Genomic DNA, 14,670 nt, shown 5'->3' with positions numbered 1-14,670 from the left:
CTTTTAGTGTATCTTCTGCTAGGTTTTATGTGATTCTAATTGTGGCTCTGCCGTATTTTTATTTTTTTTTCTTGTTGCTTATAATATTTTCTCCTTGAGCGGGGGGTTTTAGAACCTAACTATGATATCCTTGTAGGATGACCTTGTAGGATCTCTTTCAGGTGGTGATCAGTGGGTTTTTTTACTTCTATTTTGCCCTCTTTTTCTAACACTTCAGGACCATTTTCTTTAATTATTTCTTGTATTATTGTATCAAGATTCTTTTTTTTTTTTGATTGTTAGCTTTCAGGTAATCCGATGTTTCTTACGCTTTCCCTTCTTGATTTGTTTTCTAGATCAGTTGTTTTTTTATGAGATGTGTCACTTTCCTTTCTAATTTTTCATTCTTTATATTTTGTTTTGTTATTGCTCATTCTTTTACAATTTTGCTGGCTTCCCCTTGCCCAATTCTCATTTTCAAGGAATCATTGTCTTCCTTGATGACCTAAGTTTGAATCTTGCTCTAGATCATTTAGAAAAGTCGCTTACACTCTGTCTCAATTCTCTAATCTGTAAAATGAGGATAATAATATTATTTCATAGAGTTGTGAGGATCAAATGAGATTTTATATATATATATATATATATATATATATATATATGTACACACATATTATATATATATGTATGTATATATATATATATATATATACACACACATATATAATTTTGCAACAATGTCAAGAGATAGACTATTGCTAGCTGCTGATGACCACAGTTATCCTCTCCCCCTCTTGTTGTTGTTTGTCCTTCATTTTCTAAGGGGACCATGACATCAAGAAGGTGATGCCTTGACTTGCAAATTAGTTGGATTTAAGTGAAGGAAGGCTCTGCAAAGTCACCAGGCTCACTTTTTCCTCTGGAGCCATCTGGGTCAAGTGGTGAGATATAGATCAGGATGACTAGAGATGTCCCCGCCCACCCCTCCCCCCCCCCACCATAGCCGCACTTTAGGTCATTGCAAGTGACATCTTTCTTGACTTGCCTTGCCCCTGTTTCATGTGAAGAACTGGTCTTCCAAGCCACAGTCTGGATCTAGAGTTTCCTTCATGTATCTCCCACTATGGGGCTTTATGTCTCAAGGCCAGAGGTCTCTTACTTCACCTCAAGTGAATTTTCCTTAAAGAAGTTGATTTTAAGATATCTTTCATGATCATTTTCCTAGATGAGGAATGGATCTCTTTAGTTCAGATATCAATTTGTGTGTATATGTGTGGCCTAAAGTGCTTTGCCCTTAAATATATCAAAATCGCTAAAATGTGCAAATCTATGCATATTCTAAGCTGTATTTTCTGGAACTGTGTTGTGGCAGAAAGGTAAGCAATCATGACTTTATTCATCCTTTCATAAGGCCTAAGGATTCTATGTTAATCCCAACTTGTTTCTCATTGCCTATCTGGGACTTGAATAAAGTCGTGCTCAGTAAAACTCTTATCCAATGTGGAACTGCCATGTGTCAACCTACTTAGAAGGAAGAGTAAAGTCTCAGAGCTGGAGGAGGAAATCATTTCCTGTTATAGTCTGGGTTGGCAAAGGCTGGGTTCAAGTGTCAGAAGAATGCTAGGAAGTCAGAAAAGCACTGGAGAATGATCGCTCTCCACAGTTCCCTGAGGTTCTCTTTTTGTGGAAGGCTGTGAAGTCAATATGAATGTCTTAGAGTCCTGGATGGCATGCTCAGGGCTCCCTAAGCCCTTGTAGTAGAAAGCTGCTCAGGCTTCAAAGTGGATGGCTAGAGTCAATGTTTGCTGTTGGGGCACAAGTTTAGGTCTTTGGAGAAAATTGTAAATGAATAATATCTGCAGAATCCAAGCCTCTGGAGAGTCAGAGAAAATCTACACTGTGTCTGATGGAAAAAAAATGCATCTGTGTATAGTGCTCAATTTCCATGAGAGTGCGTAATTAAGGGACTTATGTGGTCTCTATTCTGCCTCCTGGTGGCTGATTCTATCACTGTATGTGATGTTCACAATACTCCTTTCTTTTGCTTTCAAAGCCATGGGTCCCAGGTACAATTCCTGGGAAATTATACAACACAATACTTCCTGAAGGAAGAGAATTCAACATGAATACATAGCCACTGTGGTCTCTCAAAAATTAGGTTTTCCAATTGGCAAGAAGTTGAAGTGTCTTTTTGTTTGTTGTTGAATCATTTTTCAGTCATGTCTGATTCTTTGACCACATTTGGGGTTTTCTTGGCAAAGATACTGAAGTGCTTTGACATTTCCTTCCCCAGCTCATTTTACAGATGAGGAAACTGAGGCAAATGGGATTAAGTGACTTGCCTAGCATCACATAGCTAGTAAGGGTCTGAGGCTGAATTTGAATTCAGGAAAATGAGTCTTTCTGACCCCAGGCCAAGTGCTTCATCCACTGTACCACCTAGAGATAATATATGTGTATATTAGGATAATAACAGAAGTGAAGAATGGGGATATGAAAGATACAGGATGTAACAATTGATTGGATGTATATAGGGAGGATGGGGGACTGAAAGGGAAGGATCAAAGATGATTTGGGATTTCTAAGACTTGATGACAGAAGAACAGAATAGAGACTGACAACAATAATAGATCTGAACAATTTAAAATATCCCCCTTAATAAAACAAACAAACAAGCAAACATTTATTGTTGGATTTCTGATCATGTGCTCTTTCATCTCGGTTGCTACTGGTTGTTCTTGCTGAGGCAATGAGGTTGAGAATTTTGCCAGACTCATGTAGGTCATTGTTTCCTTTATAAACAACTTAGTTCCCTACCTGTCTTGATATTGGGAAATCTTATGTTAACATTTAAACCTATTTTTGCAGGGATTAAAGTTTAATTTAATTTTTATTATTCTGCATTTATCAAACCTCAAAAAATATGAGCATTTCAATCTACAAATAAGATAAAAACAAAGATAATATATGAAACTTTAGTGATCTCTAGTTTCTCCTAAGGGCTAGTTCACATTTTGCCTACATTCCAAAAGTTTTGGTATACTGTCTCATTTGATTATTTTCTTTGATAACATTACTAATTATTTCTAGGATGGTTTTAGCTCAATTTCTTTAGCATTAATTTAGTTTTCATTTAAGTTTAAATCCTTTCTTTTTTTGAGGGGAGAGGCAGGGCAATCGGGGTTAAATGACTTGCCCAAGGTCACACAGCTACTAAGAGTGTCAAGTGTCTGAGGCTGGATTTGAACTCAGGTCCTCCTGACTCCAGGGCTGGTGCTCTACTCACTGCATCACCCAGCTGCCCCTAAATCCTTTTTTAAAAGTCAATATTTAAAAGGTGGGAGGTGACATGCATAGCTGAGAAATATATAAATTCCTTTCTATTTCTTTTCAATTTTAACCAGTGACAGTCAAGTAACAGTTATTAAACACCTGCTATGTGCCAGCCTCTGTCCTAAGTGCTGGGAATACAAAGAAATGCAAAACAAAGCAAAAAAAAAAAGCAAATCAACATCTTTTCCCTCACAATCTAATAGGGGAGACAATATGCAAATAACTATATACAAAGCATAATTTTGGGGTAATCTAGGAGAGAAAGACCCAACATGAAGGAGGACTGGGAATAGTTTGTTATAGAAACTGGAACTTAACAGCAATTTGAAGGAAGCTAGGGAAGTCAGGACATGGAAATGAGGAGGAAGGAAAGCAGTTACAAGTATGGGTGACAGCCAGTGAAAACTCTTGGAATCAAGAGATGGGATACTGTGTCCAAGGAAAGGAAATCACTAGATCACAAAGTACATGGAGAAGAGTTAAGTGTAAGAAAACTGGAAATGTTGGTGGTCAAGGTTATGAAGGATTTTGAATGGTGAGAGATTTCATATTTGATCAGGGAGTTACCAGAATTGAAGTTCATTGATTAGAGTGGTTGATTAGACCTGTATGTTAGGGAGATTGATTTGACAGTTGGTTAGAGGATGGACCTATGTGGGTAGACACTTAAACTTCAGAGACCAATAATCAGGCTAGTGCAATAGTGTAGTTTTGAGGTGATGAAAGCATGCATCAGGGCAGTGTCAGAGGAGAAAAAGCTGCATATTTGAGAAATGTCATGAAGGTGGAAATTACAGGCCTTGATCACTGATTGAATATAGGGGGTGAGAGAAAATGAGAAGTCAAGAAAAAGACCTGTATTGGGAGCCTGGATAACTGGGATGATGATGATGGTATTCTTGAAATTAATAGGAAAATTAGGAAGAAGAGAGTGTTTGGAAGAAGTAGATAAGGGGTTCAGTTTTGAACATGTTGAGTTTAAGATATCTATAGGACATCCAGTTTAAGATGTATGAAAGAACTTTGGAGATGCAAGACTGGAAATTGAGAGAGAAGTTACAGCCAGAGAAGTAGATCTGCATAGAAATCAAGATTGAAACCATGGCAGCTCATGAGATTACCAGTGGCCCAGGAGAAAACCTTAGCAGACTTTCACCTCCTAACTGGCATGATATGCATGAAGATCCAGTAAAGGAGAGTGAAAAAGGAGAAGTTAGAGAATTAGGAAAAGAACCAGAAAACAACCAAACCACTATGCATCCTTTCTCCATATCATCTGGATCCTTATTTTACTGGTTCTTACCTTTTTTTTTTTCCTTTTTATCCTTTTTCTGATATACCCTCTGAAGTTGAAGTTTAATTTGCTTACATTTATTTCCTTGTCAACTCTTTGTTATTCATATTCAATTCTTCATGACTCCATTTGGGGTTTTCTTGGCAAAGATAGTGGAGTGGTTTGTTATTAACCATTGACTCTACCCCACCTTCCAAACCCCATTTTCCTTTCTCTCTATCCTGTCCATTTCCCTGTTGGTTTTAATGCATTTTTAAACAAAATTTGTATGTGTTTAACTTTATTAGATTCAGATATAGTGAGGTTTATCTAATACTCAATCTGTGACCTCCTCCATGTTTGTATGTTTTTCTTAGGCAGTTCAATTTTGTGAAAAGTAAATTCTATCTTCTTCTCCCTCATTTGTTTTTTGTCCTTCCCCCTTCATTTCCTTTTCTTTCCTCACACAAGACTATTAAAACTTACTAAAAAAAACCATACTAGGGGTTTTTGTCCATCGCATCTACTTCTCTCTATAACCCTTGAAAACATAAGGATTTGAAAGGACATTTCTTCTGCTCTTAGAATCTAAGCACTTCATCCTTATTCAATCTTTTCCAATTTTTGCTTTTTTTTGTTTTGACTATTGCATTTACTTTTCAGAATTTCAACTCAGTTCTGGTCTTGCCATTAAGAATGCTTGCAAGTCCTCAATTCCATCAATGCTCCATGTTCTTACCCATAGAATTATACTCAGTTTCAAAGGATAATTCATTGTAAGTCTTCATCCTTAACCTTTTTGGAATATCACGTCAGGATTTTCTCTCCTTTTTAGTAGTTACAGTATAGTGGTTCCTTTCTATTTGAAATCTTTCTGAATAATTGTATTTTTTCTTTGACCTGGAAGATCTGGGTTTGAGCTATTAAATTTATCAGAGTTTTTAATTGTAGTTTCTTTCAAAAGGTGATTGGTATAGTGTTTTCATTTTTACTTTTCCCTTTGTTTCTAATAAATCTGGATAGTTTTCATTTAGGATTTTTTTGAAAAGTGGAATCTAAGGGTTTTTGTTGGTCATATTATTCTGTATTCAATAATTAAATTATATTTCCTCTGTTTTCCAGGTAAGTTGTTCATAGTAGATATCTAAAATTTACTCTGCTTTTAATCATTTCTTTTAGTTCTAGTATTTTCTGTTGTAGTCTGGCATCAATAATTTCTCTTTGCTCAATTCTAATTTTCACGGAGTCCCCGATTTGTATAACATTTTTACTTTTTGTTCTAAGGTATTAATTCTCCTTCAATTTTTTTTCCTTCTTCTAGAACTCTCATTTTTATCTCTTGCGTCTTTTCGTTTAAGTGCTTGTGGAGTCTTTTTGCCAGGTTTTTTTTTAAACCTTTGAGGGTCTGCTTATAGTTGCTAATGAGTTACAATATGCTTTTGGGTTTATCTCCTGGGCATTTCCTAATGCATAATGTTTGTTCATTTGATTTGATTTCTTCTATTTACTCATATCTACAGCCTAAATTCTTATATCAGGACTTTATGCCAAGGTCAGGCTCTGCACCTCCTTGCATTCTTTGATGAGATGGTTAAACTCCGTTTAGTGTCCTGCCTCTGATTTCTTGTGCTCCTGTTATAAGTTTCCCTCTCCCTTGGTGTGTCTATACTCAGAACTCTAGCATGTTTCAGGATCCTTTGGATCATCCTGTGTCAGAGCACTGCAGTCCTTGATTTTACCTATCCCTCCACTTCAGTTTCCCAGTCAGAGTGTTAATGGTTTTTGAACCCTTGAAGCATTCCTATTTAGAGCCCTGAGGGCTCCCAACATTTCTTCCAACATCTCTTTCACAATAGTCTGGTCTTTTGGGCCCCTGTCAGCTAAATGCTATATGCTTCAGGTGCTTGGGCATCCCTGGTCAGAGAAATGACTGGTTTCTGGCTCACTTCTGTTTACTTGTTCTTGTACCATTTTCTCTTATAGGATCCCCTTTCTGACTCCTGCTCTCTTCTCTTTTTGCATTGCGAGGCTGCATTTAGGTGTTTACTATTGTTTCTTTTCGGGTATATTTATCATCCTTTGGTCTCATGCTGTTTTTATATCTTTGCTGGAATATATATGGGAGAGTTGGGGCCCTCTATAGCCTTACACATATCCATCTTAACCAGAAGTTTGACCCCAAGATTTTAAAACATATCAAACTCTTTGGAGGCTAAAAAGGCCCTGCTTGGGTTTCAAACGTTCATGGAATATTTTCTTCTTGTGTTATTTTCTAGGAAAAGTATTTAGGTCTGTCTTTAGGCTATGGGAACTCCTTGCAACTCTTGTTCTTTTTTTATTAAAAGGGACTTGGGCTTCATAAGTTATTACCTGATTTTATTTATGCCTGTAGATTGTATTGCCTTCATATGTTCTCCTCCACTCTCTCCTCAGTACCCTCTCCATGACCTGCTCCCTCGACATTTCTCTAAAGAATCTATTTCCTTAAACACTTATCCAGGGAATAAGTACATTAGACTGATATAGTGGGGGAAAGATCCTTATTTACTTTTTTTCCTTTTGCCTTGCTATTAGGATATTTTTTATTTGCCTATTTTTTCAAGCATTGCTCAGAACATGACCACACTGTATTAATGCCCTCCTGGGTGTCCACCCCTCTTGTAATTCAAGTCTGCAATATGGCATAAATCTGACATGGTCTTTAGAGGTAAACTTTCTGTATTTTTATGCATAAAAGGATTTCTAAATTTATTTTTCTAGAGATCCTCTAAAAAAGTAGCACTCCATCAAAATAGGTGACGAGTTTGCATATACTTAATTTCTTTATCTTTTTTGGTGGTGTCAAGGAATGAGAATTTAAGTGAGAGTTGCCTTAAGGCAAAAGAAAGATAATAACATCCTTCTCTTCTTCATACCTTACTAGATTGAGTTTGGGGAGGTTAAAATTAGCCATTCATGAAAGTGCTTTGAAAACCACAAAATTATGCGCGTGCACACACACACACAGACACACACACACACACACACACACACACACACACACACACCCACCAATGTTTTTTAATAATAGAGGCCATCTGTATCTTCCAACCAAATACAAGAAATATAGACCTTTTACACACTATTGTATAGTTAGTGGAAGAGCTGCTAAAGTAAGGTTAGAAGGTTAGAGTCAAGAAGATCTGGGTTCCAGTCCCGTTTCAGGTCCTTAATGGCTGTGTGAACCTGGGCAAATCACTTAACCTCTTTGTGTCTCAATTTTCTCATCTACAAAATAAGGGAGTTTGACTCAATGTCCTTTAAGATCCTTTACAATTCTGAATCAATGATCACAAGATGATACTTTTTAACACTGATGCCTTTTGGCACAGTTCTTTTGTCAACATCATTTCTATCGCCTAATACTCTAACAAGTCTTCAATTAATTTCTTTCATTAAATTTTTAATGAAGGAATAAGACAGTAGACTTAAATCATAAAGGGAGCCATAGAATCTAATATTCAAGGACCATCCTGTCCTTATTTACTTTGATATTTGGATGGCTCTGTTATCACACTGATGGAAATACTTTCTTTGCTGGTATAGATTGGTATCATATTACCACACGTGTAGTTCTTGTTTGTGTCTTTCTAAAAATGCCACCTAGAAGGAGCACACAATGGTTAGTTTCTTTAAATACCCAACATCATTTCCGTCCATGATGAGTTAGGACTTTTGTAGGGTATTCTTCCCTTAAATTGGGACAGTTTAAGAAAATCACACAGAGGCACATATCACATGATTTGAGGGGAATGACCTAGTCATTTAGGGAGGTAAACTAAATATAAGACCATTGTCATACTGCCCCTGTGCATTAAAAGTAAAGGTACCAACAAATATTCTAGGGACCCTACAAAGTGAGCCTTTAACATGTCCATAAATCATAATTTTGTCAGTGTGATAACAGCTTCCCCAAATTCAGATCACAAACTACTCATAATTTACCATTTCAGAGAGATAGCTATAGTTCATAAAGGTTTAGTGAACTGCCCAAAGTCACATAATAAATGTTAGTGGCAGGACTTAAACCTTGATTTTCCTAACTCCAGTTCTGACATCCTAAAATGCTGCTCTTCTTAAACCTACAAGTGCTAAAAGAGATGATTGGGGTAGGGAACCTGCAGCCTTGAGGCCACATGTGATCTTCTGGTCCTTGGGTGAGGCCTTTTGACTGAGTCCAAGTTTTATAGAACAACTTTTTTTTTTAAGGGGATTTGTTCTGCAAAGTCAGTCAAAGGGCCACATTTGAGGACCTAGAGGGTCCCCAGTGTAGCCCAATCTTCTGATTTTAGAAAGGGATAAAGAGATAGGTAAGTAATTTACCCAAGGTCACATATTTAGACATAGCAGACCCTGGAGAAGAATCAGGATGTACTGATTAGAAGTCCCATGTTCTTTATAATACATTATTAAGTCAGGTTAACTAGCATTTTTAAGCACCTCCTTTGGGCTAGGAACTTTGCTGAGTACTAGAAATGCAAAGAGAGGCAACAGATAGGCCTCACTCTCAAAAAAGTTTACATTCTACTGTTAGAGAAAACATGCAAACAACTATGAGCAAACAGGATATACATAGGATAGCTCAGGGTATTCTCAGAAGGGAGGTACTAAGATTAAGGATGGCTGGGAAATGTTTCTTGCAGAGATGGAACTTTAGCTGAAAGATGGAAGAAATCAAAGAAGCCAACAAGTGGCAATGAGAAAAAAAGAATCTGTGTGTGTGTGTGTGTGTGTGTGTGTGTATGTGTGTGTGTGTAGGGGGGAAGGGATAGGGAGGTCAGCTGTGGGGGAAGATATTGCTTACACCCAGTGAAAATTCACATTCACAGAATGTCTTGAATAAAGAACAGCAAGGAGGCCATTGTCATTGGATAGAAAAGTAAGTGGAAGAAAGTGAGTTATAAGAAAACTGGAAAGGTAAGAAGGGACCAGATTGTGAAGGACTTTTAAAGCTGAACAGGGACTTTTGGTGGGCAGAACCAAGATTAGAGAAAGCACTCAGATGAGGGCTACCAATGCTCCCCTACAAAAAAGCTTTATTTTATCTTGAATTTATGGAATAAAACAATCATTCCATTACATGGCATAATAATAAAAGATGATTGCACATGAAACTACAAATCTACTATGTACAACTTGCTATTCTTTTCAAATGCACAAAATTATCACGTAAATCTGCTCATTTTGTTCTTCATTATTTCATGCAACTCTTTCCATGTTTTTCTAAAATCATTTCTTATGGTACAGTACTATTTCATCACAATCACATACTGCAACTTATTCAGCCATTCCCCAATTGATGGGCTTCCCTGCAATTACCCGTTCTTTGCCACCACAAAGAGAGATGCTATAAATATTTAAGAACATATAAGTTTTTTTTTTCCTTTTCCTCTAATTGTCTTCAGAAATAGATCAAGTAGTGGTATTACTGGGTCAAAGGGCATAAGGTAGTTTAATAACTCTTTGGGCATAATTCTAGATTGTTCTTCAAAATGGTTGGATCAGTTCACAATTCCACCAACAATGAATTAGTGTCCCAATTTTTCCACATACCCTCCATCATTTGTCACTTTTCCCTGCTATCATTTTAGCCAATATGGTAGGTGTAAAATGATATCTCAAGGTCGTTTTAATTTGTATTTTTCTAATAATTATTATTTAGAGCATCTTTTCATATGACTACAAATTGATTTTTTCATTGGAAAACTGCCTGTTCATATCTTTTAACTATCAATTGGGGAATGATTTATATTCTTATGGATTTGACAAACTTTGTTATAAATTTTAGATATACAACTTTATCTGATAAACTATTTATTGAATTTTTTAGATTCTCTGCTTTCCTTCTGATCTTGGCTACATTTGTTTTATTTGTACAAAACTTTTTTTAAATTTAATGTAATTGAAATTATCCATTTTACATGTACCTTTGCTCGCTCTGTCTCTAGTTTATTCATAAATTATTTGTCTACTCATAACATCTGATAAGTAATATGTTCCATATTCTTCTAATTTTCTTGTAAAATTTCTCTTTATATTTAGGTCATGTATCCATCCTTACCTTATTTTGGTAAATATGTCAGATATAAGTCTATACCCACTTTCTGCCATACTGCTTTCCAGTTTTCCAAACTTTTTTTAACCAAAAAATAAATTCTTATCCCCAAATCTCAAGTATTTACACTTGTCAAATACAAGATTATTTTGCTTATTTGCTGCTGTAAATTGCATATGTACTCTATTCCATCCATCTTCTTTTCTATTTCTTAGCAAGTACCAGATAGTTTTGATAATTACTGTCTTTTGATGCAATTTAACTGCTAAACCTCCTTCCTTTACACTTTTTTTTCATTTTTTCCTTTGATATTCTTGACTTTATGTTTTTCCAAATGATTTTATTATTTTTTTCTAATTCACCTTCAAAGTTATAAGTACTACTTGTGAATTTCCCTCCATCTTATTTTTACTCGCTATTTTCCTTCTCAGCCTCTCCTTTTACCCTGTTACCTTATCTTCTCCCCTTACCTTACCTTAGTTATTTTAGCCACCCCTCTACAAGTCCCTCCCTTAACTATTCAGCCCACCCTCCTAATATTAATCTATAAACCCTTCTAAAAGTCCCTCCACCAACCTATCCCACAGATTTTCCAACTTTCTAGCAGTTCAGAAGACTTTTAAAACCCTTCAGATGTATATGTTACTTCCTCTTCAACCCAGAACAGGGTTAGGTTCTATTATTACCAGCTCTCCACACCCACCTGCTTCCTCTATATTAGTTCTTACTTTCACACTTCATTTTAATGAGATAATTTCTCTGTTTAACCTTTTCCTGCCCAATTTTATTTTTTAGAATCACCTCATCACACACAACTCATCCCCAACCTGTCTTTCAAACTACCTTAAATAGGACCGCAAATTGAATTCTGGAATGACAGAGCCAACAAAAGGAAAGAATGAGACATTTTTTAATCCAAGCCAACATCTGAGGTTAAAGGAGAGATCTGTGACACGAATGAATGTTGGGGTGGAGGCTTGCCCAGAAGCCACGAGGATGAAATACCAGTGGTGAGACCAGGTGGTAGAGACAGAAGCAGCAGCAGCTTCAGGAGCTCTCACGTCAGAGATAGTAAGGGGATCTAGCAGCTGGTCAGAAAGAGATTACAAAGTGCTTCTGTACTAGCACTGGATACAGGAGAAGACACAGCTTGGGAACTCTGTTTACTACTCCTACTTCTAGGTCATAGTTCAAGTGAAGAGAAAAGCACTTTCAGTCAAGAGAAAGTGGAAGCTCTTGGGGCAGTACCATTTTCAGTCCCAAGAGGTGGGGGGTGCTTTGAGGAGCAGTAACCATTGTAATCCAGAGGGACCAGGGAGCCTTCCTGGGTAAAAAACCAGAGTATATTTGATCTCGGAAGTATTAAGAAGTTATAGGAGTTAATTGAATTAGGGGAATGACCTGTGCTATGGGAAGACCAGCTTTGCAGCCGAATGGAAGATGGACTGAAGTGAAATGTCAGTTGGTTAAAGAATGTCTATTTTCCATATTTCAACATGCATTTGAATTGACCAACTTGCCAAATTAATGTAAGAAGTTTGTACTTCAGTATACATATCTAGGACAGAGAAGGTAAATGGACATTAAGATGAGATCAGAGTTGAACAAGAAGAGATGACCTGCCTGGATTTCATTTTGAAAATGGCAGAGCTTTTTTTAGTGACTCTAAACTTCCTGTAAAAGCAAAGACCCATTGTTTTAAGGTTAGCATTTTAACAGTGTTGCTAGATAACAGTGAGGTACAGAATACAGCCACCTCTGACATCTTAAAATTTATGTCCTGCAGAGAGTATTGGAAAAGGGACTGTACAAGGACATTGGGTCATACATGATGTCCACAACAATATTTTTATAGTTTTAAGCTTTAATTGCTATTATTTTTATGGATTTTTTTAAGCTATTAAAATTAAAGCTGCACTGAGATGTTGGGAGTGTACTATATAATAAATGAGGGACTCTGAAGAAAAAAAGTACAAATCTGTGATCAAATCACAATGATAAGAAAAGAAGATGGGCTGATCACATGGCAAGAGCAAGGGATAACAGGTAGACAGTCATCATTTTCTACTGCTTATCATGTCTAGAGAAATTGAGCAATGTATCCATCATGTGGCCCTTTGTGGCAAACTTACGAAAGGTCATGGGTAAGTCACGCAAGTTAAGCAAGAATGGATAGATTGTTTTACATTGGGAGAGGAAACTTGTGAATCATTGAGATCCATTTGAGTATGAGAAGATAGAGCCAACTGGTCACATCATTTAAAAAAAGAGAGAGAAGACATTGAACTTTTAACTTCCTGGCATGAAGCAGCACAATAAATTATCTGCCTGTTACTGAGCTTTCTTGAACATATTTTCTTTCGATTTCTTTTGGTAAACAAGCTATTGAAAAAGCACTTTTCCCTATGTGTATTTCTGCATCCCCCAATACTCACATTTCAAGTAAGATGTCTCGGTAGGACATCACCACCCTAACCTTCGGAGAAGGATGGAAAGATGGTATTTTTATATATTTTAACCAGCAGGAAGGGGTAGGATTTAAAACATTATCACTAGGTTGAAAGCAAGTTACCCAAGTATTGGGATTCCAGTTTCTTGTGTACTCTTTAAGGAGGACCAGTGGGGTGCTCTAAGATGCTACACATTGTCCTGATCTGTTTATGACGTACTATTCAACTTGTGGCTGGCCTCATTGGACCTCTCTGAAGTCTTTATGGCTTTGAATAGGGCTGAGCTCTCACACAAGGAGTTTGTGTTTATTCTTCAAATAAGATGTTAAAATGAAACATATGCACATCCAGAAAGGAAGAGATGACCAGGTTTATCAGATCCTTACAGCAGAAGGAAGTCACAAAGAAAGACAAAGCAGAGTCTTTTGCTACACACTTGCCTTTGAAATGCCACCTCACCGGTTCCTTGATGTTTCCTCTGCAAAGGGCAGGCTTTATTTCTGCCAAAAATCTTTGCAACCGAGCGAACAGAATTTATCTCAAGCTCGGCAGCCAATATACATTATCCGTAGGTTGCTGGCTAAACTATTAAAATTAATCAGGTGGCAAACTTTCATTACAGCAGCTCTAATAAACAAGAAAACTGGACTCCCAGGGTTGGAAATGTCAGTAAATACAACAGCATTAAAAAGGAAGAAATTTTTCAAAATGTCCAAGGAGACTCAAATTTTGGTCCAAATGAAATTAAACTACACTTACAGTCCATGCAAAACCATTCATTTTTATAGAGATGTTTCTCAGCACTGAGGATTTAAGTCAGTCCTAGCCGTGGGAACCAAAGCCAAGAATCCAGATTAAGTAATAAAATATTTCACAAATGGGTTGGTGCTTGGGGGAAACAGACCATAGGCATGTGCTCTCCTTTCTGTATACTCTAGCTGCTGAAACCTGCGTGGCAAGAATAGACACCAATGCTGACACAGTAACAAGGGATTAAGATGAAGGGACCAGAGGCGCTACAGGAGTGATGGAATGGGAGATGAGATTTTTAGTGGATCTCTCCAGTAAAAATGAGACTAAGCTGTTAGTGGTACAGTGAAAAGACAGTCCTGCTTGTGGAACCCATCTTACACACTAAACCTTCCTTCATCCAAACTCCTCTGTTTCTGCTGCGGGCAGCATTCAAGTCACCCAGGTTCACGGCCTTGAGTCTTCCTTCTCCCTTACTTCATATATTCAATTAATTTCTAGATCTCATCAATGCTACTCCCATAATTTAAAGTTTTATCCCTCTGCTTCTCTCTACTCCCAAAGCCATCACTCTAGCCCAGGCCCACTTGGACTACTGCAATAGCGCCCACATTAAACTCCTAGGTCCTCGACTCTCCCTTCTCTTCCACGTAGCAGCCAAAGTATTATTCCTCAAGAAAATATGAGACTGTGTCATCTTTAGTGGATCCCAATTGCTTCTAGACTAGAGTACAACCTTGACATTTAAAGCCCTTCACAATCTGGCTCTAATCAAGCTTATTTCATATCTC

The sequence above is a fragment of the Trichosurus vulpecula genome, chromosome 4 (assembly GCF_011100635.1).
Source record: "Trichosurus vulpecula isolate mTriVul1 chromosome 4, mTriVul1.pri, whole genome shotgun sequence".
Lineage (NCBI taxonomy): Eukaryota > Metazoa > Chordata > Mammalia > Diprotodontia > Phalangeridae > Trichosurus > Trichosurus vulpecula.
The sequence above is the reverse complement of the archived record's forward strand: the minus strand, read 5'-3'. Positions refer to the sequence as shown.